The sequence below is a fragment of the Camellia sinensis genome, chromosome 5 (genome assembly GCF_055761805.1).
Source record: "Camellia sinensis isolate YWXY chromosome 5, ASM5576180v1, whole genome shotgun sequence".
Lineage (NCBI taxonomy): Eukaryota > Viridiplantae > Streptophyta > Magnoliopsida > Ericales > Theaceae > Camellia > Camellia sinensis.
The window spans coordinates 144,337,036-144,363,489 of record NC_138965.1 but is presented as its reverse complement, the minus strand read 5'-3'; the positions used below and the strand labels follow the sequence as shown (position 1 = coordinate 144,363,489).

Genomic DNA, 26,454 nt, shown 5'->3' with positions numbered 1-26,454 from the left:
GAGGAAAAGTGTAATTAATAAATAAAAAAACATGAATTTATTTATTTATTTATTTTTGGTTAGATTTGTAAATGAAAAATTTTAAGGATTTAACTTCTTTCATATTCACATATCAATATGAGAGAATTTGAAAGGTTCGTGAACTTACTACAAGTCTCATTTCGATAATCCCAATAATTTATTTTGTAGAATCCTTAATGCACATCATCCATGAAAAAATTCATTTGATCCAATAATCATGATGTTTTTTATTTTTTCGCACTTATTTCTGAAAAATAAAAGACATATACAATTTTAAAACTAGATCATCTATTTTTTAAAGACAAACACAATTAAATAATAATATTATAATTATTGAATTAATATAATTTTGTTTTGAATGATATACATTGAGGACAATGGCGGCTTTAAAAAATTTTGTAGGTAGGGTTAACTTGAAAAATTTTTAACTCCACAAATTTTATTATTAACATTTGATATACATTTTTTATTTTAATTTTTTTTAACCAAGAGACAGAAGACGACAGAAGGAAAGAAGAATGCCGGAAGGAGAACGACGGAGAGCGATGGAAGGAAGAGATGAACTCACGGTAGAGAGACTCGGCGTAGAGTTAGGTTTGGAGACTCAAAATGAAAAATAACCACACAAAAAAAAGAAAAGAAAAAATCATTGGAGATTTCAATTGGAAAATTAGGGTTTTCATTGAGAACCTAAAAAATTAGTTTTTGTTCTTGATTTTTAATTGTTCATTCTTGTGCGACTTTTGGAGTAGCGTGGTTGTGGTTTTTATGGATTTTGTTGGCTAATATTTTTTATTATTATTATTTTTCATTTCATGTCGTTTCCTTTCATTGTTTTTGTGGATGTGGATTTGCAAGGTTTCCAACTTCTCGACTTTGTTTCCACTCAACAATACAATAATTTGTATAAAGTGTATCTTAGTTGTGTAAATATAAATATAAAAAATATACATGTATATATTTTAGTTCTCTCTCTACTGAGTAATTTGTATAACATTTTCCTATACATATAATATGCCAGTGGAACTGATGACTGGTGGAGCTCTTGTATGATTATTATTATAGTATTAAAATAGTAGAGTATATGCATAATTATATATATGTTCTTGAGTGTGCTCTGTTTTTTTTTTTTCACTTGATGAGTTTCAGTAATAATTAGTTTATGTCGATGGATGATTGTGTGTGTTTAGGCTTATATTGGGTATGTATCCATAAAAATTTAGTACCGGTAAGAGCAAGTAATTCAAATGGGAAATCACAATAGTATTACATGCAATTTTATATGTTTTGCTTATAAGTACAAGTTATAGGAGCTATCACAGGTGTGATTACAAAGATTCAATCTCTATAGAACAAAAAACAATCAAAATAAATAAAATCAGTGAACACACATGTAAAAAGAAATAGTTGACTAGGCACTGTTTTTATTTGGTCAGAAAGCCCTCAGAATATTTTGGAGGTTTCCAAATTAATTGCTGTGCTTTGAAGAATAACCTTAGCTATGTTGTTAGATTTTACCTTTTTACTAGCTACCGTTGGTTGGGTATTTCTACTTTGAGCTGTCTATGTTTGTTGTTAATTGTTGTTGTCCCAAATCTGTTTTTCATTTAGTGTGTGGAGTCAATTCTTGTGTTACTTAATATATACTTTTTGATTTTTCCTATTTTTTGTAGATGTATTTTTTTAGAAAGCTTTTATTTTTGCTATGAGTTGAAAAACTAGCATGAATGGTTACAGCATATGAGTTGAAAAAGTAGCTTCAATGGTTTGAAAAATTATGGTTCTAAAACAGGAGCACATTGTTACTTATCAATTATCAATGAACATCATGTTGAGTCAAAATAACAAGAAAAGTTTGATGGAAGAAACTAATTTTAAGTATCAATATATGCATTACTAGATCATGTTATGGAAGTAAATTTATGAGTTATGATATAAATTTATGGATGGTTGCAAATATAAATAGTTTCTAAAACATGATGCTTCCGCACTCCATATCTCTTACTTTATTTTTCTCTTTTCTTTCAGAAAATGGATCAAATTTTTATGTTCTCCTTCAGCTTCTCTCTCGAAAATATATAAAATCTTTCGTGTTTGTGTTGTTGTTAGATCTACTGGTGGAAACTATTTAATTTTTATAAAAATCTTAGTTTTATATGTTATGTTTGCAATTTTTTCCCTTTCAACTGTGAAGTCTTCACTTTTTTATTTTTAAACGCAATATGGTCTATATTTTCTCTCTAGAGGAGGAATCACTTGAATTTTTAGTTTTGTGTTGCTTTCCATGTTGATATATGCTTTTCCCATTGTCTGTATTAGAAATAGTATTCTTTGGCTTCTTTTTCTTTTTCCAATTTATATAATGGTCTATAGTTTTCTACACCAATATTTTTCCATGGATTTAAAATTTAATTGTTCTAGAGTTTCCAAGCACAGATCTAACTACAAAGTTATTGTTGTTCATGGATTTGGCAATGCCAAAGAAATGAATTTTATGGCATACCAAGTACTAAGATAAAAACCCTCTTCCTCAGTGTTGCTTATGTTGATCGGAAATTCTCAATTGGATTTGCATTTGCATGTAGAACATGATTTACAATATTTGAAACAAAACAAAAGAAAAAATAGAATCTTTATCTATGAATTATTGTGCTTATGAAGATTATCATATCATACACATTAAAAGGGCAACACAGTGCATGAGGGCCACACAGGCAAAAAACAACACTCACTACAGATGTTAGCGTCGCTTCTGTGCTTTCCATTTATGCCTAAAACATCTATTTCTTTGGCCTTGAAACTGTTCATGCAGGCTAGCAAGGGTAGTTCTGATGATCAATTACAATTGGACTTCTCTTCCCGGTGGACACTATGGGTTGCATGGTATACACCAAGCTTATCAATTGCTCTACCAGGTAACTCTTTTGCTCAACCTCATCATACCTGTTCATAAGTTCAAAGTTAGTATATAAATTTGCTCAACCTTGTCAAAAGAATGTAAAACATTATGAAACTATTAGCACTATACCAATTGAAAAATCTAAAAATCCCCTAGATGTTGATTTGTGATTATGTATCAATTTTAAGCAGTATATAACAATCCCAATCAAACAATCAAGACAAATCGACACAATGATTTTACGTGGAAAAACCACAATTGGACACCTCCAATTGTGATAAAAAAAAAACCACGGGCAACAGCCACAAAACAATCCACTAAGAAGATATAAAGAAATAACACAGGTATACTCTCAATTACCTAGCGAATCCACGCCCGAATTGAACCAACCTCTATGTGTCTCTTCTAATCCCGTCTTCACCTCGGAATTGTCTTTACGATGAGTCACTCCAGAATCCACCGAAGCTTCAAGCTCGAATTCTTCAGAATCCACCAAAGAACAACTCTCTCTCTCTCTCTCTCTCTCTCTTGTGTATAACAAACAAAACCTTTGATGTACTCTCTTTAAACCATGAGTTGAATACCCAATAACACATCAAAGAAAACTAACAAAATATCCCCAGATATAAACCTTAAGAACCAAAAAGAAGATCTGGAGGAATTACCTTAGATTTGGGAGAAAACCAACTATTTATAGAAAACCAAAGTAATCCTAGATTTGGAAGAAAATCAACTCCTATAGAAATCTGGATTTTGAAGCTCACTCGAGCGAAGCTTCTCTCGCTTGAGCGAGAACCTTAACTTTCGTGATTTCTACTAGTGCCTTGGCTCAAGCGACGAATCCTTGGCTCGAGCGAGCAATCAACTCTTTCAGGTTTATGTGTGGACGCAATCTGTCGCTCGAGCGAAAACTCCTTAGCTCGAGCGAGCATTCCTTGGCTCGAGTGAACAAGGGCGGACATGCAATTTTGAATACAATTTTGCATTTTGCTTCGGCCTCAAGCTGACCGGGCAACTCGACCCCCGTCATAATCAGCGAAGTGGCAATCTTGAAAGCATTAACATCACAAACTTCTCTGCAAGGCACAATTCGGGTTGGATTCGTATCTAAAACTCATATCCTCACTGAAATACAAGAGCGAAAACAAATACAACTGAAAGGAGTTTTGTCAAACGGGATTGCCAAGAATAAAAACCTAGCAATCTCCCCCTCTGGCAATGCCGTGACAAAACACACCTAACAAATAAAATCCTAATCACCCCAACCCATTACAGCCAATAAAAACAAACTTCTTTCTCAAGTTAATGATCTGCAAAACAACTATCAGTGCCACAATCGCCAAAACAACTATTAGTCCCACAAGTGTATATGAAAAAGCAATAGATATATGACACGATTATCTTGAAGCATGAGATGAAAACATGAATAGATGCGACTTGCAGTTGTTAAGAACATGTAGCATGAAAATCTGAAAACTAAGACATATACACCTGACACATGACATGAATACATGAAATCCTAAGACAAATGAAAAACAACTTTCTTCCCTTTTTGTCACGAATTGACAAATGAAGCTCAAACAACTATAGCATGTAATAAGGAAATAATAAGCAAACAGTGCATAGCAACATGCAAAACATATAGCCAATCTCCCTTACCAAACATATCAAAGTGTTCATGCTAAACAACTCTTGCAATGAAAAACCAAACTCCCTTACCAACCTAAATCAAGATAAACCAAACTCCCCCTCACTAAAAACAACCACAAACACTGAAAACAGTGAACGAGAAGAAAAAGACAAAAATAATATGGTGGAGCAAGCAAGAAATCTCAGATTTGTACCTTAGAACACACAAGATTATCCAAGAAGCACAATTACTAGTAAACACAATGTGCACAGTCTGTAGAAGATTTCTCATGAAAGAAAGTGATGCATTATGTGAAAAGCATAGATCCCATGATAAAAGTGTGTGTGTGACTCTTGGAGTTCGACAAACACTAGATTCAATCCTAGTAGTGATATGAAAGCTGGACCTCCGTCAAGAGAATCTAAGCACAACAAAGGAAAGTCAAAACACTAGGAATTAAGGGGTATTTGGTGAGTAAAAGCGGAGGCTCCCCCTCAATCAATGAATCCTTTTTTTTTTTTTCTTTCTTTCTTTTGCACATTTTTTCTTTTTCTTTTTTCTTCTACTTTTTCAGTTTCTTTTGCACAATCATTGGCGGCTGACACGTTCAAGAGTATGGAAACCGAACCAGAGAAGCATGGACATAATAAGGATGGCCTGGTTGGTGACTCTGAGCTAGCCTTTTCCTCATGGCTGGACTACAAAGAATAGAGGGGAAAGTCATGGAGATGCAAAAAGATGGAAGGTGGTTAAGAGACTCAACATCACCCATGATATGCTAGTATAGGTCAATTCCTCTAGAAAAGCAAAAGATACAATGTCAGAAGTCCATAAAAAAATAATCACTGAGGCGGAAGACTCCAAAATTTGCTAATCCAAGAGTGTGTACAGAATGAGACATACTAATAAAAAAAACACACACTCCAAAACGAGTAATGACCACAGAAAGCACACATATATTAACATGTAATGGATATTCTCATCAATTCCAATATGCACCAAGGACCACTCAAAAATTTCAAGCTTGCAAAACCATACTAAGAAAATCTTTTTTGAATTTTTTATTTTTTTTATTTTTTTTCTTAACCAAAGCAAGACAAAAAACGAACAAGCACACATGTAATGAAAAAAAAAACACACAGAAACCCAAAAACTAAAATGACAAAACAAATTAACACAAGTCAAGCTTTCTCACCCAAACTGCTTTAGTACAAACAAAGTTGTGAGAATTGCAGTTCTTGGGTGGTGCCTTGACGTTGTGGTTCCTTTCCCCTACAATAGGAACCCGTCTTGACATGGCTTCCAACTTCCAATTTTTAGGTCTAGGCAAATACACTCTCCCACGCAACTTATAACAATAAGGGCGAATATGACCATGCATACCACAATGATGACAAATAAAAACAGGGTGTACATGGTGTACCTTCTTTTCTTTTACCTTACCAACTCTAGGAAGTTTGAGAAGTCCATCCTTATGTTGAATTTTTTGTTCCCCCTTTCCTTCAGTTCTTGTATCATGAGATGAGGAAGCACTCTGTTTTTGCTCTTTCTTACCACCAAACCCAATGCCACTCTTGTCAGAACAAATTTGTTGAGACCCAATGATATTGTCCAAAGTCTTTGATCCTTTGTTCCAAAGACCAATGGTAGCCATAGCACACTTGAGTTCTTCCTCTTTCTTGATGATTAGTTCTTCCAAGGCAAGTTGAGACATCTCGAGAGTTTCAATCTTTTCTTAATATGTTGCATAGATTTACTGTAGCTCATTCCTCTCTGTCTCACAAGTCAAGAGTTTTGCACAAAGAGCTTGTCGATCATTAGCTATCTTGATGGCATCAATCGTAGCCTCGGAAATCTCCTCCTTTAGTTTGACATTCTCACTTTCACATGCTGTGAGTTTCATAGTGAGTTTGTCATTCAATTTGGATAACCTAAGAGATTCCTTATACAACTTTTCATAAGCTTGCTCAAGTTCTTCATCATTACTTCCAGAGGATTCATCATCAGTGGCATTCTCAACCGGGCTCTTTAGATACTCTGTTCGTCCTTCAGTTTCTGTGACGCCCTCAAAATAATACATAAAACTCGTCACTAGACATGCAATTATATAAAAGAAAACAACCATTTATATTCATCAGAGTAGTTCTTACAATAGTATTGCATGTTAACAACAAAAGCAAATGCCCTATGGGCTTACAGCTTTCCAGGTCAACACTTGGTTACACAAAAGAAGAGTACTAACTCTATACAAAATAAGCCCTTGGCTTGATATACATGTAATACAAACAAAATAAACAAAAGAGTCTCCAACTCTCATCATCATCCAAGCTATGTCCTTGGTGGTGGCATACTACCTGTACCTGAAAATAATGTCCCATATAGAGTGAGCCAACGCCCAGTAGAAATATGCTAAACACAATATGAGCAATAACTAAGACGTTAGCAATTGATAAATGTTCAAGTTCCATAAATCAATTCATAATCCATTTCCATTTCATGACCGCTATGTTCATGTTTCATTTCAGTTTCCATTTCTTATCAATTTCACAATTTACATCAACGGCTCAGAACCTGGCCAACCACTTATATGAGACAGTGGCTCATATTAGACATTTCCCAATTTGCAATAGATAAACCTACTAGTTGTATCAACATTTCAACAGATAAGCATACAAGCTGTATCCACATTTCAACAGATATGCATATTAGCTATATCAACACTTCCAGAGATAAGCATATGAGCTGTATCAACACTTCCATAGATGAGCATATAAGCTGTATCGACACATTAACTGACAAGTATATGAGCTGTATCAGTGGAGTCCATCCCCTATCTCCTCCCAAACAATATCTGGTTTAGAGGTCCATCCCCTATCTTCCCCTAAACCGTGGAGTACATCATCTATCTCCTCCCATATACACAACGTATATACACATGGGTCATATACACAATCAATCAATACATAACGTTAATGTATTCTATCAACCGTCATACTCTATGACATATCCAATTGATTAGTTTTAGTTTGCCTAATCATCATGCATTGTCTACAACAATCAAAACTACCCTCCACCGGTAGTCCAAGCAATTATTTCTAAACAGATAATAAAAGCTCCAACAGATAAAATATCAATGTTTTCAAAAGTGAGCGATTAACAAATCCAACTCCACTATTCTACTATATAATGAGTCAATTTCATTATTTCCAACTTAATTCCATATAACCACAATTTTTCCAAATTAATCATACCAATTAATTTATACAACCAATTAGGATTTTCTACCCCATTTCCCAATATTGACCCAATGGTCTATATTTCAACAACCAACAACAATATCATTCTTTTGAAGCTCATAACACACATTCTTGGAATCAAAATAACAAAACCCTCTTTTAACATTTCGAAACCCTAAGTCCCAAAATTACCCAACTTCAACACTTTATCAAAACAACTAAAAATCTATGTCAAAGACCATAAGAGTGAGTAGGAATCCCTACCTCAAAATCGGAGCTCAAGGGAAGAAAATGAAGAAACTCAACGTGCTCCAAAACTTAATATTCTCAGATCAAAGTGTAGCCCTCGATGATCAACCCAACTTTTACAAAGGCCGAAGGAAAAGGAAACACTCTAACTAGATCAAACCCTAGAGAGAATGGAGTTTCTAGAGAAAGGAACTCTCAAAAATGTCTTTTTAGAAAGTAAGAGAGAGAGAGAGAGAGAGAATGTAAAAAGTGATTTTAAAATGCCCAGCTGCCAACTGATATACAACATTCCCGCTCGAGCGGAGAACACAACGCTCGAGCGTCAAGAACAAAAAACTAGGTCCGCTCGAGCGCAATAAGGCCCGCTCGAGCGCCAAGACACAAGAATAAAGTACATCCGCTCGAGCGCGAAAACCAGTCCGCTCGAGCGTAGATTTCTCCCTCCCAGAACTTACACCAAAAGGTACTACCCGCTCGAGCGCCACCGCACGAGCACAAAGAAACCCGCTCGAGCGTGAAAAACATGCTTGCAGAAGTTCTGCAGAGCACCAAAATACTGGGAGCCTGCAATCTCCGCTCGAGCGCAAGAAGACCCGCTCGAGCGGACCTCCTAAAAACTGGGCAACAAAGAATTGAAACCAAAGCCCAACCAACCTGTAACAACTCTGCCCAATACATCCTAAAACTCAATCAAGCGGAATTAAAGGATGACAACAAGGTATACCACCACCAACATCACGGAACCCAAGTCCGGAATGCAACAGAACAGTAAAGGGACAATCGGGATCGCTATAGTTTCGGAAGCCGCCATGAAAGCAAGGAATTGTTTATGTCCCTCTTTGCCTTGATCTTCGTTGTCACTTTCATCTTCATCAGATTCTGATTCATCATCCCAAGTGATGGCGAGGGCTTTCTTCTTCTTCAAACGAGTGGGGCATTCTGAAGCAAAGTGGCCATATCCTTGGCATTCATAGCATTGGACTCTTTTAGAATTCCCTTGTATCTTTCCTTTCTCCTTCTTGGCTATAGAATTAATTTTGAGTTTATCTTTGACTTTAGATTTATGAGTATGAGTAGATTCCCAAAGATTAGGATTATTTTTTAAAAAAAAAATTTTAAATTGTTTAACAAAAGCAGCCGTAATCTTGGAATCTATCTCATAATCCTCATCAGAATCCTCTCCAACTCTATGAGCACTACTAAAAACAATATCTTTTTGTTTCTTTTTGAAATTCCTATGTGCTTCATAAGTTTGGAGATTTCCAACCAACTGATCCAGCTTGAGGTTGTCAACATCTTGAACCTCCTCAATAGCCGTAACTTTTGGTTGGAACCGATCGGGCAAGGATCTCAAAAAATTTCCCACAACTTTGGATTCAGGTATTTTTTTCACCTAAATTGAAGCTGGAATTTACAATGTCACTCAACTTCGCATAAAATTCATCAAAGGTCTCACTATCTTTCATTGAAAGGTTTTCGAAACTAGACGTGAGCCTTTGAAGTTTTGAACGTTTAACAGAAGGAGTGCCCTCATAAATAGTTTGTAAGATATCCCAAGCCTCTTTTGCGACTTCACGATTGCAAATACGACTAAACTCTTCAGGTGTGACAGCGCAGAAAAGAGAATTGATAGCTTTACTATTCCAGCTACTATTTTGGTGATCAATTGTGTCCCACTTACCAATTGGTTTGGGGAAAGTTACTCCATCAACGGTAATCATTGGTTCAGTCCACCCATACATGACAGATTGCCAAATTTTTTCATCAATAGATTTTAAAAACGATCTTATCCGAGCTTTTCAAAAAGAATAATTGGATCCGTCAAGTAGGGGTGGTCGAACCATTGAATTTCCCTCACGAATTGTATCCATTATCACAAATCAAACAAGATCTCGCTCTAAAAGATTTGTAAAACAAAAAAAAAATAGAGCGACCCGCTCTGATACCAATTGAAAAATCTAGAAATCCCCTAGATGTTGATTTGTGATTATGTATCAATTTTAAGCAGTATATAACAATCCCAATCAAACAATCAAGACAAATTGACACAATGATTTTACGTAGAAAAATCACAATTGGACACCTCCAATTGTGATAAAAAAATCACGGACAACAGCCACAAAACAATCCACTAAGAAGATATAAAGAAATAACACAGGTATACTCTCAATTACCTAGCGAATCCACGCCCGAATTGAACCAACCTCTATGTGTCTCTTCCAATCCCGTCTTCACCTTGAAATTGTCTTTACGATGAGCCACTCCAGAATCCACCGAAGCTTCAGGCTCGAATTCTTCAGAATCCCCCAAAGAACAACTCTCTCTCTCTTGTGTATAACAAACAAAACCTTTGATGTACTCTCTTTAAACCATGAGTTGAATACTCAATAACACATCAAAGAAAACTAACAAAATATCCCCAGATATGAACCTTAAGAACCAAAAAGAAGATCTGGAGGAATTACCTTAGATTTGGGAGAAAACCAACTATTTATAGAAAACCAAAGTAATCCTAGATTTGGAAGAAAACTAACTCCTATAGAAATTCGGATTTTGAAGCTCGCTCGAGCAAAGCTTCTCTTGCTCGAGCGAGAACCTTAACTTTCAGGTTTATGTGTGGACGCAATCTGTCGCTCGAGCGAAAACTCCTTGGCTTGAGCGAGCAAGCCTTAGCTCGAGCGAGCATTCCTTGGCTCGAGCGAACAAGGGCGGACATGCAATTTTGAATGCAATTTTGCATTTTGCTTCGGCCTCGAGCTGACCGGGCAGCTCGACCCCCATCATAATTAGCGAAGTGGCAATCTTGAAAGCATTAACATCACAAACTTCTCTGTAAGGCACAATTCGGGTTGGATTCGCATCTAAAACTCATATCCTCACTGAAATACAAGAGCGAAAACAAATATAACTGAAAGGAGTTTTGTCAAATGGGATTGCCAAGAATAAAAACCTAACACCAATTGAGGCATGGACTACTGCTATTGCTATGGGAAATATGAAGTCTTCACTTCTAGAGTTCAATACCCACATAATTCAACATAATTTTTCACTTGAATTAACAGCATCTAAATGCATTCTATCTTTAAGCTATATTTGAAAACTTCTTTGGGTTATTTTGTATGTCAAATAAAATAAATAAAAAAGTCTATGCAATTCTTTGTATTAGAAATGACATAATAGTTGGCCACCATGCCTTCCTTAGGGCTTAGTCCCAAGGAGGTCATTGGTTCAATTCCCCTTAGGGGGAGTTAAATTAAGAGAGTGCAAGCACTTAGATGCTTTACCATGGGTGCAGAGATTTTTTCTCATAGGTGCTAATCTAACAACTAACATTTGCCGATCAAAAAAAAAAAATGACATAATAGTTTGTATGAAGTTGTTCCCAATTTGAGTAAACTTTTACCATTCATTTACCTTTTCTTTTTTCTTTTTCTTATTTTTTGGGTGCAAACTACTGCTCTTCATTTCATCTTGCATTCTTTGGATCATTGACGCAGAATGCTACTTGGAAATTTTCCCAATTTGATTGAGAAGAGTAACTCGTAATCATAGTTGTCAAATCGGGATTCGTATCATGAATCGAAATGGCCCCGTACCGAATCGCAAATCAAATTGAATTATGAATTGTAAAGATTTGGTCACTTTTTCTAAATTACTTAAAAACATATATTTATACATTTAGATGTTAAATATATCTTATGAATATAAAATATTTAAACTTAAATCAATGAAAATGTTATTTTGAATAATAATCACGTAGTTTAATAGGTAACAAGTTAACAAAGGTTCCTATGTAAGATCGCCATCTTACCTTTTTTCTTTTTTAGATATTTCTTATCAACGATTCTTAATAAAGATAATAACTAAATAGACAAACTATCAATTTCCATAATAATAATAATTAACAATAATGTTGATATTTTGACAATAAGCATATATAATTTTCTAAGTAACAGTGAGCAAATAATAAGAAAGAATTATTTAAAATCTTTAATTTTAAAGCCTAAAACATTTTAAAAAGTATAACCAACCTCACACATGTAATATTCAATTTAATAAAATAGTAATAGATAATTCATAGTGTAACTTCAATCTTAAACATCTTTAGAAGATATATTATGATTTTTTAAAAGGAAAAAAAAATGAGAAGAAAGGTTAAAAATATATTGGGTCTGACTGAATCTGATTGGATTCTATTAAAAACTCCATGATCACTAAAATAACAACAAATCATGTATATATGTTGGTTATTTTGGTATTAAACGCTATTAGAAGTTGTATTCTGTCATTTTCACTAAAAAGATGGAGAAAAAAAGAGTGAAAAATATGTCGGACACAATAATTTCAAAAATTGCATGAATCGTAAAAAGTGAATCAAATTGTGAATCGATTGTGAATGGTGCGATTCACTAGAGATTCACTTTCAAAATAGATTCACCCATAGATTCGTATTGATTTTGCAAAAATTATGAATCGAATTGTAAATCGAATTGTGAATCGTAAGATTCTGATAATAGAGCCTGTAACTATTTCTATTTCAGGCTTGGAATGGGTGACATGATGGGTCTTTTTCTTTTTTTGGTGAACAAAGTGACATGATGGACTTTGATCAGCTGATCTTTTGCTATGTTAAGTTTTCTTCAATGTTTTCATTAGTAGATGCAAAAGATCAATCATCTAGAATTTTTATTTTGATTCTACATGATGTTGGGAAAAATGAAAAATACATGTATACATTTTGTATTTTGAAAATATGCTTTATAGTTTTATCTTTTCTAAGACTAGAACAGTATTTACAAACTAAACATAATTACAGTTTGAACTTTTGCATATATAATGTAGCACGTGATATTGTATTCACATATTGGCAATTGTCATTTTGCTTGTGCGTATTAATATTTGACACTTTTCTATCTTCTTTTATTAGTTCAAAAGAAACCTAGTTGATGAATTTTTTGTTTTCTAAATTCTATTTATAACCAATGAATTTTTAAACTTAAGGGCTTTTTGCTTCTCCCAGATTCTTTTATTTTAAATTCTGATTGTTTTCATTCATTGGTAGCAATGTTTACCAAACAAAACAGTCAAATGCAATCAAAAAGATTTTCATCCCTTGTAACGGGCGTCATACGCAATGTTTACCAAACAAAGCAGTCAAATGCAATCAAAAAGATTTTCATCCCCTATAACGGGCATCATAACTCAATGCATGCATCCACCTCACTAGTAAACCATTAATTTGTCCATGATAACTCTATGAAAAGTTACCAGAACATGGTTTTTGTGCAATAATGCTAGGTCATGCTTATGTCATATCTAAGCTTTGCATTATTTTTAGAGATTTGTTATGAAAACTATTGTTCAGACACAGTGAACTTTTGGATTGGAATATTACTTTATCTTGGAAACTACTTAGAGATAAACTACAAAGCAAAAAGCTCGGCCATGAAATTCACCAGGTCTCACTCCATATTGGCTCGGTCCCATATCATGAACTCAAGTTCTTTCATTATCTTGTTCGGTTACATCTTTGTTGAAATTCATTATGATTGAGCATGAATTTTTTAAGCGTAAAGATATTATTATTAATTATAGATTTTATAACCTATTATTCCTATAATGGAGATATTATTATCAGTTATTATATCGGATTTTTATTAGGGAATTTTATTGATAAATTTCATTTAGAAGTGTTCTAACCCAAGAAATCCGTAAATGAATTTTTTAACCCACTTAGTCCCATATATTTGTACTTTTATTCCACAAAGTCTTTTTTCTTGATTTACACTATTTTCTTAAACTCTTATGCCCTTGTATTTAATATTTGATATTTAATGTTGGGGGAGGAGAGAGAAGAGAAGGGACAAAGGCATAGGAAATTTCATACACAAATTAAATAACATTGATGTTATTATTTTATATTATTATATAATGTGAAAATATTTTTAATTGACAACACATTAAAAATAATGTAAACATTCTCTCTCATCTAATGTAGTGATGTCAACATTCACATTAGTATGTTTTAGTATGAATATTTACATCATGTAATTGACAACACAATAACAAAAATTCATTTCAAATTAATGTGAATATTCATTTCAATTACATGATGTGAATATTAACATCATGTAATTGACAACCCAACGACAAAAATTCATTTCAAATTAATATGAATATAATGACGATCAACATCCTAATGCATGAGAACTACCAAAACATAATGACAATCAACATTAAATATCAATATTAATAGGGGGCATGAGAGACTGAGGGTGTTTTGGTCTTCTTATCTCAAATCGGATCTAATGGAATAGTCAAAAAAAATATAGGTTAGATAGAAAAAAACTCTCAGAAAGAAGATTTATCAAAAAAAGCTCCCTTTTTATTAACATGAATTTTTTGAATTATTATTCCATATCATGGAGATATTATTGTCAGTTATAATGTCAGATTTTCATTATCTATGGAGCATGAATTTTATGAATTATTATTTTGACCATGGAGATATTATCAGCAGTTGTTATGTTGTTATCTACAGAGCATGGATTTTATGAATTATTATTCTAACCATGGGGATATTATTATCAGTTATTATGTCGGATTTTTATTATCCGCGAAGCACAGATTTTATGCATTATTATTCTGACCACGAAGGTATAGAAGATCAATTATATCGGATTTTAAATATTTGAGAAGCATGAATTTTTTTACGAAACGCAGATGGAGACTGTTATTTTAGTTAGATATGCCACCGAGCTAGGATGGAGACAATTATTTTGGTTAAATATGTTGCTGGACTAAGATGAAGTCTCTGCTTTATGGATCACGGGGGCAAGATGAATTACGCTACCACTTGGTTAAAAATTTTATCTCCTTGCCGAGTGAATTTTGCTTGGTAAGAAGCAAGTTGGTGGTTTGTCCAACTCTGGGATTCCTTGTCGAGCGGATTTTGCTCGGCAAGAAGCAATTTGGTAGTTTGTCCAACTATGGAATTCCTTGCCTAGTGGATTTAGCTTGACAAGAACCAATTTAGCTTGACAAGAACCAAGTTGGTGATTTGTCCAACTTCCTTGCCAAACGGATTTAGCTCGCCAAGAAGTAAGTTGGTGGTTTGTCCGACTCTGGGATTCAAATTCGCTCGGGAAGAAGCAAGTTGGTGGTTTGTCCAACTTTCTTTGCCGAGTGGATTTTGCTCAGCGAGATGTAAGTTGGTGGTTTGTCCAACTTTGGGATTAATTGTCGAGCAGATTTATCTCACCAAGAAGAAAGTTGGCAGTTTCTCCAACTCTGGGGTTCTTTGCCGAGCATATGTTGCTTGCCAAGAAGCAAGTTCGTATTTTGGTAGTTCCTTACGAGGTTAAGCATTCTTGGAATAAGTCCTAACGAGGTTAGGCATTTTTGGAATAAGTTCTAGCAAGTCTAGGTATTTTTGGAATAAGTTCGAACAAGATTAGGCACTATTGAAATAAGCCCTAGCACCATATATCGTTCTAGTTAGGCAATATTACATGATTATTTTATCAAAATAATAACAGGCAATTGAGAGGGAATAAAAATAATCAAAGGAATATGTGGGTCCCGATACTGTCACTAGGTGTAATTATGGATTATATGGCAGTTGTCAAATCCTCATCAAACACTGTATTAGTGTTTTGTGTTATGAAAAAGTCATTAGGAGATAAAATCTTATCGATATAGGAGTCCTAAACAACTGGAGATAAGACTTCTGGAATATTCAAACTACTTGTTAGGCAAGTCACTAAATATTATAAATAGGCAACACCCCCATGGGTTGAGATACGTGATTTCTCTCTATGAATTTGTCCATTAAATATTTTGATAATATTGGAGGACTGACTTGGACGTCGGAAGACTCCCGGCTATGGATGTCGGTTTTTTGTCTTGCAGATGGTGATCATGTGGTAGTTCAAGTTATCTTCTTCTTTGGATTTCTTCATCATCAAATACATTATTTTTTATGTCCATACAGGTGATTTTTCTGAGTTGTGACTGATTTTTTTGACAACTTTTGTATTTTGTTGTTTATATTTTGTGTTGGATTTTTTGTTTGGTTCTTTGGGACCTTATTGTTGTTCTTTTCATGTATGTTATTTTTTATCTTAATATAATTGCGTTTAAATTTTTTTATTTTATTTTAAATGTACCACCCATTTGTGACTAGTGATGGTTTATTTTTAAAAATATATAAAAATAAATATAAAAAAATTATGATTATTAACTAGATTTAATATTTTTTATAAATAATATATACGAAAGATTTTATAAAATAAACCATTGAAATCATCGGAACCAAACTTAACACATCGCATTTTAAATTTGAGGGTGCAGACACCCCATTTTTGACCGTCCTCAAGACTTGGACGTCACCATTGGAACACTTGGTGATTACCCTTGTTTGTGTTCGTCTTGAGTTCCCGGAGGTCTCGGTTGCGCGCCTTGCCTCAGGACCTCTCGACTCGACCGTGTTGTGTCTGGTTTTGCACCAAACACTTGTGTTTTGCCTTGGAGGGGCAGGGAATGCCTTGTGAGGCATCCCCACACATCACCGGCCATGGCTTGAGGCCACCGGCCAGTGATTTTATGCCATCGGCAATGTATATTGCCGGTCGGCACTCTTTGTTGCCGGTCAGCCATTTATCTTGCCAAAATGGCAATTTTGAATGGCCGATCACTGTTCATCTACTTTTGGTAGATATTTTGTGCCAGCTGTGATAGCTGGCACCCACCTTTTCTCCCCTTCATACACGTGTATGGAGGGATCTCTCTCTTGACAAGTTTATTTGACAAGCTTTACAAGAGAGAGCTCTATAAGAGAGAGTCTCCTCTCTTGGATTTAGGGTTAGACAACATTTTTAGAGAGCTTTGACATTAGGGTTAGGAATTTGCATCTATTCCATCTCTATATTTCCCTCTCTTGTTAGTTTAGTGTGTGTTTGGTCTTACTTTTGCACACAAATACCCACCATTACACCTTTTCTTGGTTATTGAGGGCCAAAGGAGTGTTCTTGGAGTTCTTGGAGCTGGTTTGGAGCTGAAGAAGCTGCTGGAGCTTCATTTGTGAAGAAAGTCTTCAAGGGTAAGAAGCTTGCTCCTTTTTACCCCTTTCTTGCATTGTATTTTTGCCTACCTTACAACTATTTTTGTGTTTAGTATATAACATAAAAAAGTTCTGTTTTTAGGCCATCTAAATAGTTTGTTAAGAGTGTTTTAGGCTTTGGGGTTGTTTGACCCCTCTTAAGCCTTGTAAGGCTCCATTTTGTGCCATTTTGGGTGAGCTCCGAGACCTTGGTGTTTGGGCCTCCTCACCACTGAAATCTTGTGGGATTTCAGAGGTGAGGATGGTGCCTTGAGGTCCCAAGAAGGAGAGGGCCACCCCCTCTCCTTGTTGTCCTTGAAAAGGGCATTTTTTGGCCTCTTGAGGGAGCACCATGTTTAGGTTCATGTTGACCATGCCTTAGCTGATTTTTGTTCTTATTATGTCATAATATGCCTCTGTTTTTAGTTGGTTTTGGTACACCATGCTTGTTTAGCATACATGCCTTGTAATGCCATTTTGTTGCCTTAACATGCCTTAGGTTGTAAACCATTGTTCTAGCATGTTTTAAGCTTGGCTTTGTGAAGCTTTCATGTTTATTTTGCCATGATTAAGGTCTATCCTTAGTTGTTTGGGTCGACTTTGGCATGCATTGTATAGCCCCTTTGCATTTTAGCTTGTTGGCCTTAAGGGTGTGAGTGTATAGAATGTATTACTTGCTTTGATTTAGTGGGTTGGGACCATTTTCCATGTCATTTCAGTCCACTTAGTATGCTTGTATGCTTGCATTTCATGGCTCTTTGATGTTTCAAGAGTTTGTGTTTCATGCTCATTGAAAGTGCATTTGTGCATGCTTCCATGTGTAAGTCATTTAGATGTCATCTAAGTGGTTTTTAGGGTTCATTTTGACATGCTAAAACCCTGATTTTAGTTGCTTAAATCATGCCATGTTTGGTCTTGATAAGTGTAGTCCAATGCCTCTTTGGTGAGCCTTAGGCGTTGGGCTTGGTTGCATGCCTTGGCTTGTCATGTTTAATTGATTTGGTATCACATCTTGCATGATTTTCAGAGCTTAATTTGCATGCTATATGTCCATGTTTGCATCCTCTTGAGCGTGCTTGAGAATTGCTTTTTAATGCTTGAAGTGTTGGAGATCATTTACATGCATGTTTGCATGCCATTAGTCCTTCATTTTTTGGGCACTTTGGCCACTTTTGTTAGGTTAGTTTGAGGGCTGCCTAAATTAGTCTAAGTCCATTCTTGCATGTTGTGACATGCTTACCTTGTGTGTTGATTGCATGCTTGGCCTATCACGTGTTGTGGCATGTCTAAGTGACTTTGCATTTGGCATGCATTTCTCTTAGTTGGAATTACCTAACATGTTGCATGCTTTGCATACTTGCATGCTTGAGTAACTAGCATAGTTGTCACATGCCTTGTATGCTTGTTTGCATTACCATGTTACATGCCTAGTTAATATGCTTAGGTTGCATTGCATGCATGCTTTGCCTCTTGATTATCCATGATTGAGGTTGAGCTCCTCACTTGTTTGTTAGTTTGCATTGCATTTGAAATCAACATGCATAAATTGGTCTCTTGGGCCATCACGCATCGAAATGCGCGATTGATGGTCCGAGAACCAAGGACCATGTCCCTTTGAGTCATAAACATGATAAGGGATATGGTTGGTGCATACATTGCTTGAATTGCATTGCCATGCAAAGCTCTGTCCTCTACTGCTGTCAAACAGATTCTGCAGGAACTTTTTGCCGATCGACTGCACAGAGTGCCGACCGGCAATCCATCTGTGGCCGATGGATTCATTTTTGGCCAATTAACACCAGATCACAACCGGTGATGATTCCCTCCAGCCGGTGGCATTCCCCAACATCCAGTGAGCACATCCTGAGACTTTGGAAGTCTTTAAAGAATCAGAGCAGGGAAAACAAAGGCAGCTTGTGCATGGCAGTGGACTTCCGAGCAAGACCCAAGCACGCGTGCATTGAGCCCTCTTCCCGAGGCCCTTTTTCTTGCTTTCTTAAATTAATTAATTTGTTTAATTAATTTAGTTGGTCTGTAATAATTAATTAATTCCGTTAGCAATCATTATTCGAATTGTATTATTCTTTTGGTCCCTCCGAGCGAGGGAAAATTTGTAATAAGTGTGGGTGAGTGTGCGCATGTCTTCCAACCCCCACTTCTTTCTCCTTTTTACTTACCTGCTTTGATGGTTAGTAATAGGACATGTTTAATTTAGCATACCTTATGCTATGCATGCGTGCATCATTCATCAGTATTGCATGCACCGGGCTCGGCGCATCATGCTAACTGCATTAGTATTTCAAATCTAACTTGAATACATACTAGTTGTGCATTTTCACATGTCATTCATAGAATAGCCGAGCCTACTCTAGTGACATTCCGTATGCGTTGCATTAGACATTTAAACATGGACTTGGATCATGCATTGATTACTAACGAGTTCTTTGTTTTGGCACAGAGTACGATGTAAGAATTTATGCTTTAGCATCCTTGCATGCGTGTGAGTGTTGCCATGATAGCATGATTACCATGAGGCTAGCTGCTTATGTGATGTAACTGCTTGAATGCCTGTGGGTGAAGGTTGGATTGTTTGAGTTGAAATAGCTCATTGAAATCCGTGTTTTAGCCTACTTGCGAGTAGCAAATTCCAAAACATTTTTTTAAAACAAACGGATACGCAATGACTATTTCCAAATTAGGTGATCTAGTCTATACTTTTGTGTTGTGCGCATAACATAGTAATTCTAGGCTAATAATCGGGATAAGAACACATAACGTTTTCAAAAACGGATATCATGGTTAGTAGAGGCCGATCTTCGGATCGGGCGAGAAGGGGTGCTCATAGCTGACCTTCCCCAATCGTACCCAAGTTCCCGAGCCGAGGCAACTTTGGTGATGACGGACACGTGGCCTTTGGCACCGAGTCAGGGTTTCCTAAATTCTCCCAAAAATAAAATATTTAGGTGGCGACTCTGTATCTGGCAAAGCAGTCCATGTTTGGCACTTCTTTTCAAAAATTTGTTTCTCAAAACGATTTGCCGGATTTGGACTCTTTGGTTCAGATTAAGAACCGTGACACAAATCGAGTCCGAAATGTAGTGAGGCCCACGGGCGCGTCTACAGAGGGAAGTTAAAAAGTATTGGTTGATATGAAAGCAAAGCACTGGCAGGTACGGGTGGGTATCGGTGTGCTGGCCCGCTTAGCCCACCTAACCCAATTCTATTTTGTCAGGGTTTGGTAATATTATTTTAGTCCATAAGGCTGGACTGGATTGATTTTTTTAATCCGATTAATTAATTAGTTGGGTTTGGAAAATCTCATTCTGGCCTTGCCCAACCCGGCCCGAACATATTTAATTTATTTAATATATTAAAAATATATATACCATTTTGTTGGTATTTGAATAGATATATATTAACTTTATGAACAGATATATATATATATATATTACACTGTCAGGTAATACATTTTGTTCTTTTCCTTCGTGGATCCTTTTACAATGCAAAACTCTTAACTTTATGACTTCATTTTTTGTTTTTCTATTTCAAGAAACATGAGCATTGAAATATACATATTCTACAAATGCTATTGTTGAACTCTTCTGAGTACACTGCTGTTATGGATGTGTTTGGTTTAAAAAACTAAGAAAATATCATTTTGCCTCTCAAACTTTAACACATTTTTCAATTTGATCGCCTGACTTTGATTAATATCAATTTTACATCCAAACTTTTGAAATTTTGATTAATTTGGCCCCTGCCATAACATTTCATCAAAAATTGGACGGAATGTGCTGACATGAGGGGGCAAATTGATTTTTAAGGTATAGTTTGGGGGGTAAAATAAAATTTCAAATGAACTTTGGTGCCACGTCAGCACATTCCGTCTAATTGTAGACGGAATGTGACGGTAGGGGTCAAGTTGATCAAAATTTTGAAAGTTCGGGTGGAAAATTGACATTAATCGAAATCTGGGGGTCAAATTGAAAAACGTGTGAAAGTTTGGGGGGTAAAAGGATATTTCCTCTAAAAAACTTTGTAATGTTTTAATTAATATGGTATTGAATCTTTATAACATCTAGTTGTTTTATAGGCCTTTGTTTATTTATGAAAAAAAATATTTAGTTTCTTTTTAATCGCTTATGTATGTAGCTCGATGGACAGGTTTGTGAATTATAATTTATTTAGGACTAGGCTTGGGATGATTATATAGGCCTGATTTTTGGGACGAGCGGGATTGAGTAGACACAAAATCCCTTATTAGGTAGTACCGACCCGGCCAGGTGAATGATCAACATTACTGGCAGGCATCGATTGTCATTTTATTGCTATATGAAAATTCATAGGAAAAACTATAATCTAGTGAGCTCTTCCTAAAGTATTTACAAATTTCTTAAAAAATACATGTTTTTAATTAGAGTGTTGCTATTAGCACCCCATCAATTATTTTGGACTCTCCATTTTTTTAACTTTTTTTATTATAATTATAACTTCAAATGAAATTGCTGAAAAGAGCATCAATAATTTCGGGACATTCCATCTCACAATTAAACCTACACACTCACTATATCATGAGTTAGGGTTTATGAGAGTACTTACCGCCATAACCATCTATTCATCTTTCCTAAATCCCACCTTCAAAACTTATCTACCATCAAAACGTTAAAAACCCTTTGGTGGCAATATTCCAACGGTAACGAGGGCAACCATTTGATTGCCTACACTTCTCCAACAATGACAATGAGTGAAAAAAATTTTGGCAACCACAATACCATGAGACGAGAGGGGTACAACAATAAAAGCTCAGAGGAGGTTAACAACTTTGATGGTGTTCTTAATTCAGAAGAGATTGCCTCGTAAGGGTAAGTTTCTTGAAAAAAAAATGACAAAAATAAAAAAAAATTGTTCGTCATTTTTTCAAGATTAAACTCCCAAATATATGATCGAAATTCAAGAACACAGGTTCGAACATTATTTATTTGTTTCTAGAACAGAAAACCGAATATTTCTTTTTTTTTTTTCAAGAACAGATAAACGAACATTTAATGAACCTTTTTCAAACTTTAAAATTACAAAACCCAAGTAAGATAAGGAACAAGAATTGAAACTGTCAGAGAATTCAAAGAAACCCACCTAAGAGATCACAAAACCAAACTAGTAGAGATCACAGAACCCACAAAAGAGGAATTTTGAATAAATAACAAAAAACCCTATATTTTTTTTCTCAAGTCATGAACATGTAACACCCGCCTTCTTAATTAATTGTTAATTATGTGAATTGCCTTAATTATGTGTTATATGTTCTGTAATTGCTATGTGTTGTCATGTGCTAATTGTATTTTCTTATAATCAACAGATATGATAGATTGTGAAATAAACCTGTCAGAATCGTTAATTTTAAGGTTAAAATTAAATGTTGGACTAGGTGGTTAGAGCCTAATTCACCTTATAAAGATTAAATATGGGTTGAGTTAAATTAGGTTATAATGAGGATTGACTTAATTTAAGTGAATTTGATTAAAATTAATTTAAGCTGAAATTGGATTAAGGATAATGAAAGTTAGATATTTTGTTATGTGGAACTCAACATAAGTATAGAGAGAGAGAGAGAGAGAGACAAAATCTGAGAGAGAGAGAGAGAGAGAGAGAGAGAGAAACATAAGAGGTGAACTCAAGAGGAAGAAGAAAGAAGAGGATTGAACTAATCTTCACAAAATTAACCTCGAAGGTAAGAATCCTTCTCTAACTTCTTGAAGTTGAGTTAATTTATGCATGAAATTGTAGAATTTAAGTTGGATTAGGGAGTTGAGAGAAGTATGTTGAAGTTCTAAACCCTGGAAGGAGAAATTGAAAGAAATAGTTAAAGCTTATGTCATACATAACATCATTTTTGTTCAATCACTTGTTCTTGCATGAGGTTTGAGTTTGAGGAAGAAATTATCATGGATTTTTAAACATGGAACTCTTATATGCATGATTTTGTGATTTTCCTCTTAATTTCAAGCTTTTGATTTGTGGATGGAAAAAGAGCTTTGTTTTGAAGTCATGATTTTGTTTGAAGTTAGAAATTGCTCATTCAACATATGTTAGAGGGTTTTGGGCCTTGATTTGTACATAATGGAGTTGGGTTTTGGAAAGGTTGATTTTTAAAACAATATCAGATTTTTGAGCTGGTTTTCCACCCAGACCGCTCAAGCGGCCTGGGCCACCGCATGAGCGGCCAACCCTTTTCTGCTCAATTTGCATTCTGCTGGAGCACTGCATGAGCGGCTGTGGCCATTGCACGAGCGGCCGGCCCTCCCCTACTCAACTTTGCATTTTGCTCACTAGAGCAGCCAAGGCCACCACACGAGTGGCCAAGGGCACCGCACGTGCGGTCAGTAGGGCCGGCTCAGTTTTGTTTCCTTTATGTTTTCTCTGCCTTTTGGGTCTCCGGTTGCAAGGTTTTCAAGTGTTTTCATGTGCGTTTGTATCTCATGAAGATAATGAAAATTAATAAATGAAAGGGGAACATTAGTGACTAAGTAACGAATAGGTTATAAAGTAATTACATGAGAGGACTGTATGAGGATCCCTTATGCTCAAATGTGTTTGTGTAGGTCAAATGCCACTTCCTACCCACGCGTTCCAAGGAGCCAACTGTGAGTAACAACCTTGTAAAGATATGTTTGAATTATAAGTATTTTCTAAATTGTAAAATGCTCTGTTTCTGAAATGATGTTCTCTGACTGATTGAATGATTGTCTTATTTATGAAATGTATTCATGGCATCCTTAGTATTTGTTTATTGTTATTGTTACAAAGATCTCTGTCAGTTCCAATTCTTGGAACTTCTATTTACTGTATTGATGGCACGCTTATCAATTATGACTAGTCTGTCTTCATGACCATCTGTACTATTCTGCTATTGGATGTACCACATATGACTGTTATGTTTTTTGTATGAAATATGGATCTGCTATGCCTGATTTTCTGTTTATTGCTATAATTAACCGATTTGAACTACAGTAAGGACATCATTCTTAACCTTTTTACACTGTTGTTATTCACTGGGCTCTAGCTCATTCTTTTATATATGTATGTTGGTGATCAAGTGCAGGAGGGGACGTAGTGGCGCTGACCTAGCCTTAGTTTTGTCAAGCCAACTTTTGTGCCTCACCACGAGGTTCCCATCGGTCAAGTGTAGAGGCTTTTGGGTGGTACGGAAATCACCCTTTTGAGATTCAATCATATGTCTGTGAATGGTTTATGATTTTTGTGTACCTTTAGATAATGGGATTGAAATCCCTCTTTTTTTTATGCGTTTGGCATACAACTTGGTGTGGACTGTTGTACATATATGTCTATATGAAAGTTTGTTTGGCTTCATTTAAGTCTTCACAGCTCGTTGGACATTTTATTTTCTTATTTATTGACTTCCGCCAACTCCGTTACTGTATTACCGGTAAGTAGGCCTTTGGTAATCACGGATTATTGGCTGGTTACGACACTAAACCTATAAGGGCGGGTTTGGGTGGTGACAAAGTATGTGGAGATGGAGTAATAATCATCTGTGTGGGTTTTGTTAGGGTTTTTTGGGAGAGACTTTTTGGGGTGTGGGGGTATGGGGGTGTACATTCAATTGAATGGGTGTAATATTTTCACAAGGATAATTTTGGCATTATTTGGGGAGAGAAGAAATTTTAAGGATTTTAGAATTTATAAGTGGGGGTCTAAATAAATGAGGGGTCTAAAATAATTAACGGAATGCTAATAGCAACATTCTTTAATTATTAAATTGATAAAGTATGTCATTGATTTGAATTTTTTTTTTTTTACAAACTTCTACTGTATTTCAATTTCTCCAAATTCACAATACATGTCAAATTGGGCCTCCCATGAACAATATAGGTTTGCTAATCAATATCGAAGCAGTTCCCTACACTATCTCCTCCATGACTCTTAGGTGATGTTTGATTGGGATTTTAGGAAGAGGATTGGATTATCATTTGTGAGACTCATCGAACCTTATTTGTATAAAACAAAATGCAATGGATTTAGCAATTTCATAGGAGTATGAATCACTTCTTAGGATGAGATTAACATCCGCATGGGAGGGTTCATTTTGTTAATCTCCTCATACAAATTGATGGTTAAAATACCCATGTTGTTTGTCCTCTACTTTATAAAATTAACAAAATTATATTATATATGAGGGTTTTTAGGTAATTTTATATATTTAATTTTAACTAACTAGTACCACTACACTAGTTCACAAACAAACATACTTTATTTTATATATCTAATCTAATACCACCATCTTAATAATCTCCTCACTTAATCCCACCATACTCATAATTCTATCCAACGTAATTCGCCAAACAAACAAGGCTTAAAGTTTTTATTTTGTGTGTTTCGTAAGGCACTACAATAGTGATCTGAACTGTTTATTTTGTAAACCTCAAAAGAAAGAAGATATATGAAAAAGGTTGGTTTAATTACACATCAATAAACATATTAATTTATCGTATTTAATTTTATAAAATAAACAATTTTAGTTTAAAATTATATTTATCATTAATTTTATAAAAACAAAACATAATTAATTAGTGTGTCTATCAATTTTCAAACAAATTAATTTTTTACATATGTATTTTTCTTTTCAAGGCTTGTTTGATGAAAAGTTCGGATCACTTTTGTGGGGTCCCATAGGACGTACAAAATGAAGCCTTGCAGGTTATGGAGAAAATAGTCTTGAAGGGAACCACTTATATTGTCTTTACTTAATTATCTTGAAGTTAATCAGTCGATTTATTTTTGATTGGTCAGAATTTCAACATTTCACTAAAAGATTACCGGTTGAAATCTCCCTACTTATATATGAAATTTAGATTAGATGTCATCAGAAAAATAAATTTTTTTTAACTTTCCTACAATATAATAAAATTATTAATTAACTTAATAAATAATTAATAAAAGAGTCATTTGTTACATGCTTAAAAATTTCAAAACAACATGGAGCCATTTATATTTTGAGCAATCTTAGTGTGAACATTTTAATGTAGACCATTTATTTAAAAACTAAACACCTACAAAGATAATATTATTTAATTATATTTTTAGCACATAAAATATGAGTTTTGTATCATTTTAATTTTTAATATTTGTTTGCTCAAAAGTAAAGTTAGTATGTTAATATAATTAGATTACAATTGAAGAGTCACCACTACTCTATGAGCTTGAACCCTTAACTTGTCACTCACCGCATCCTAAAGTAGGGCCATTAGGCCACACCCCTAGGTTTTTACTTTCAATGTTTAAATTATTATAATTTAATTCT

General features: G+C 35.0%; 1 long non-coding RNA gene across 1 annotated transcript; it reads left to right on the top strand.

The window, feature by feature from the left end:
• The first annotated feature begins 647 nt into the window (after positions 1-647).
• On the top strand, positions 648-12,897 carry LOC145790900 (uncharacterized). Its single transcript, XR_014330265.1, has 2 exons — positions 648-2,936; positions 12,577-12,897. It is a non-coding gene; the product is annotated as an uncharacterized LOC145790900 (long non-coding RNA).
• Positions 12,898-26,454: the final 13,557 nt, after the last annotated feature.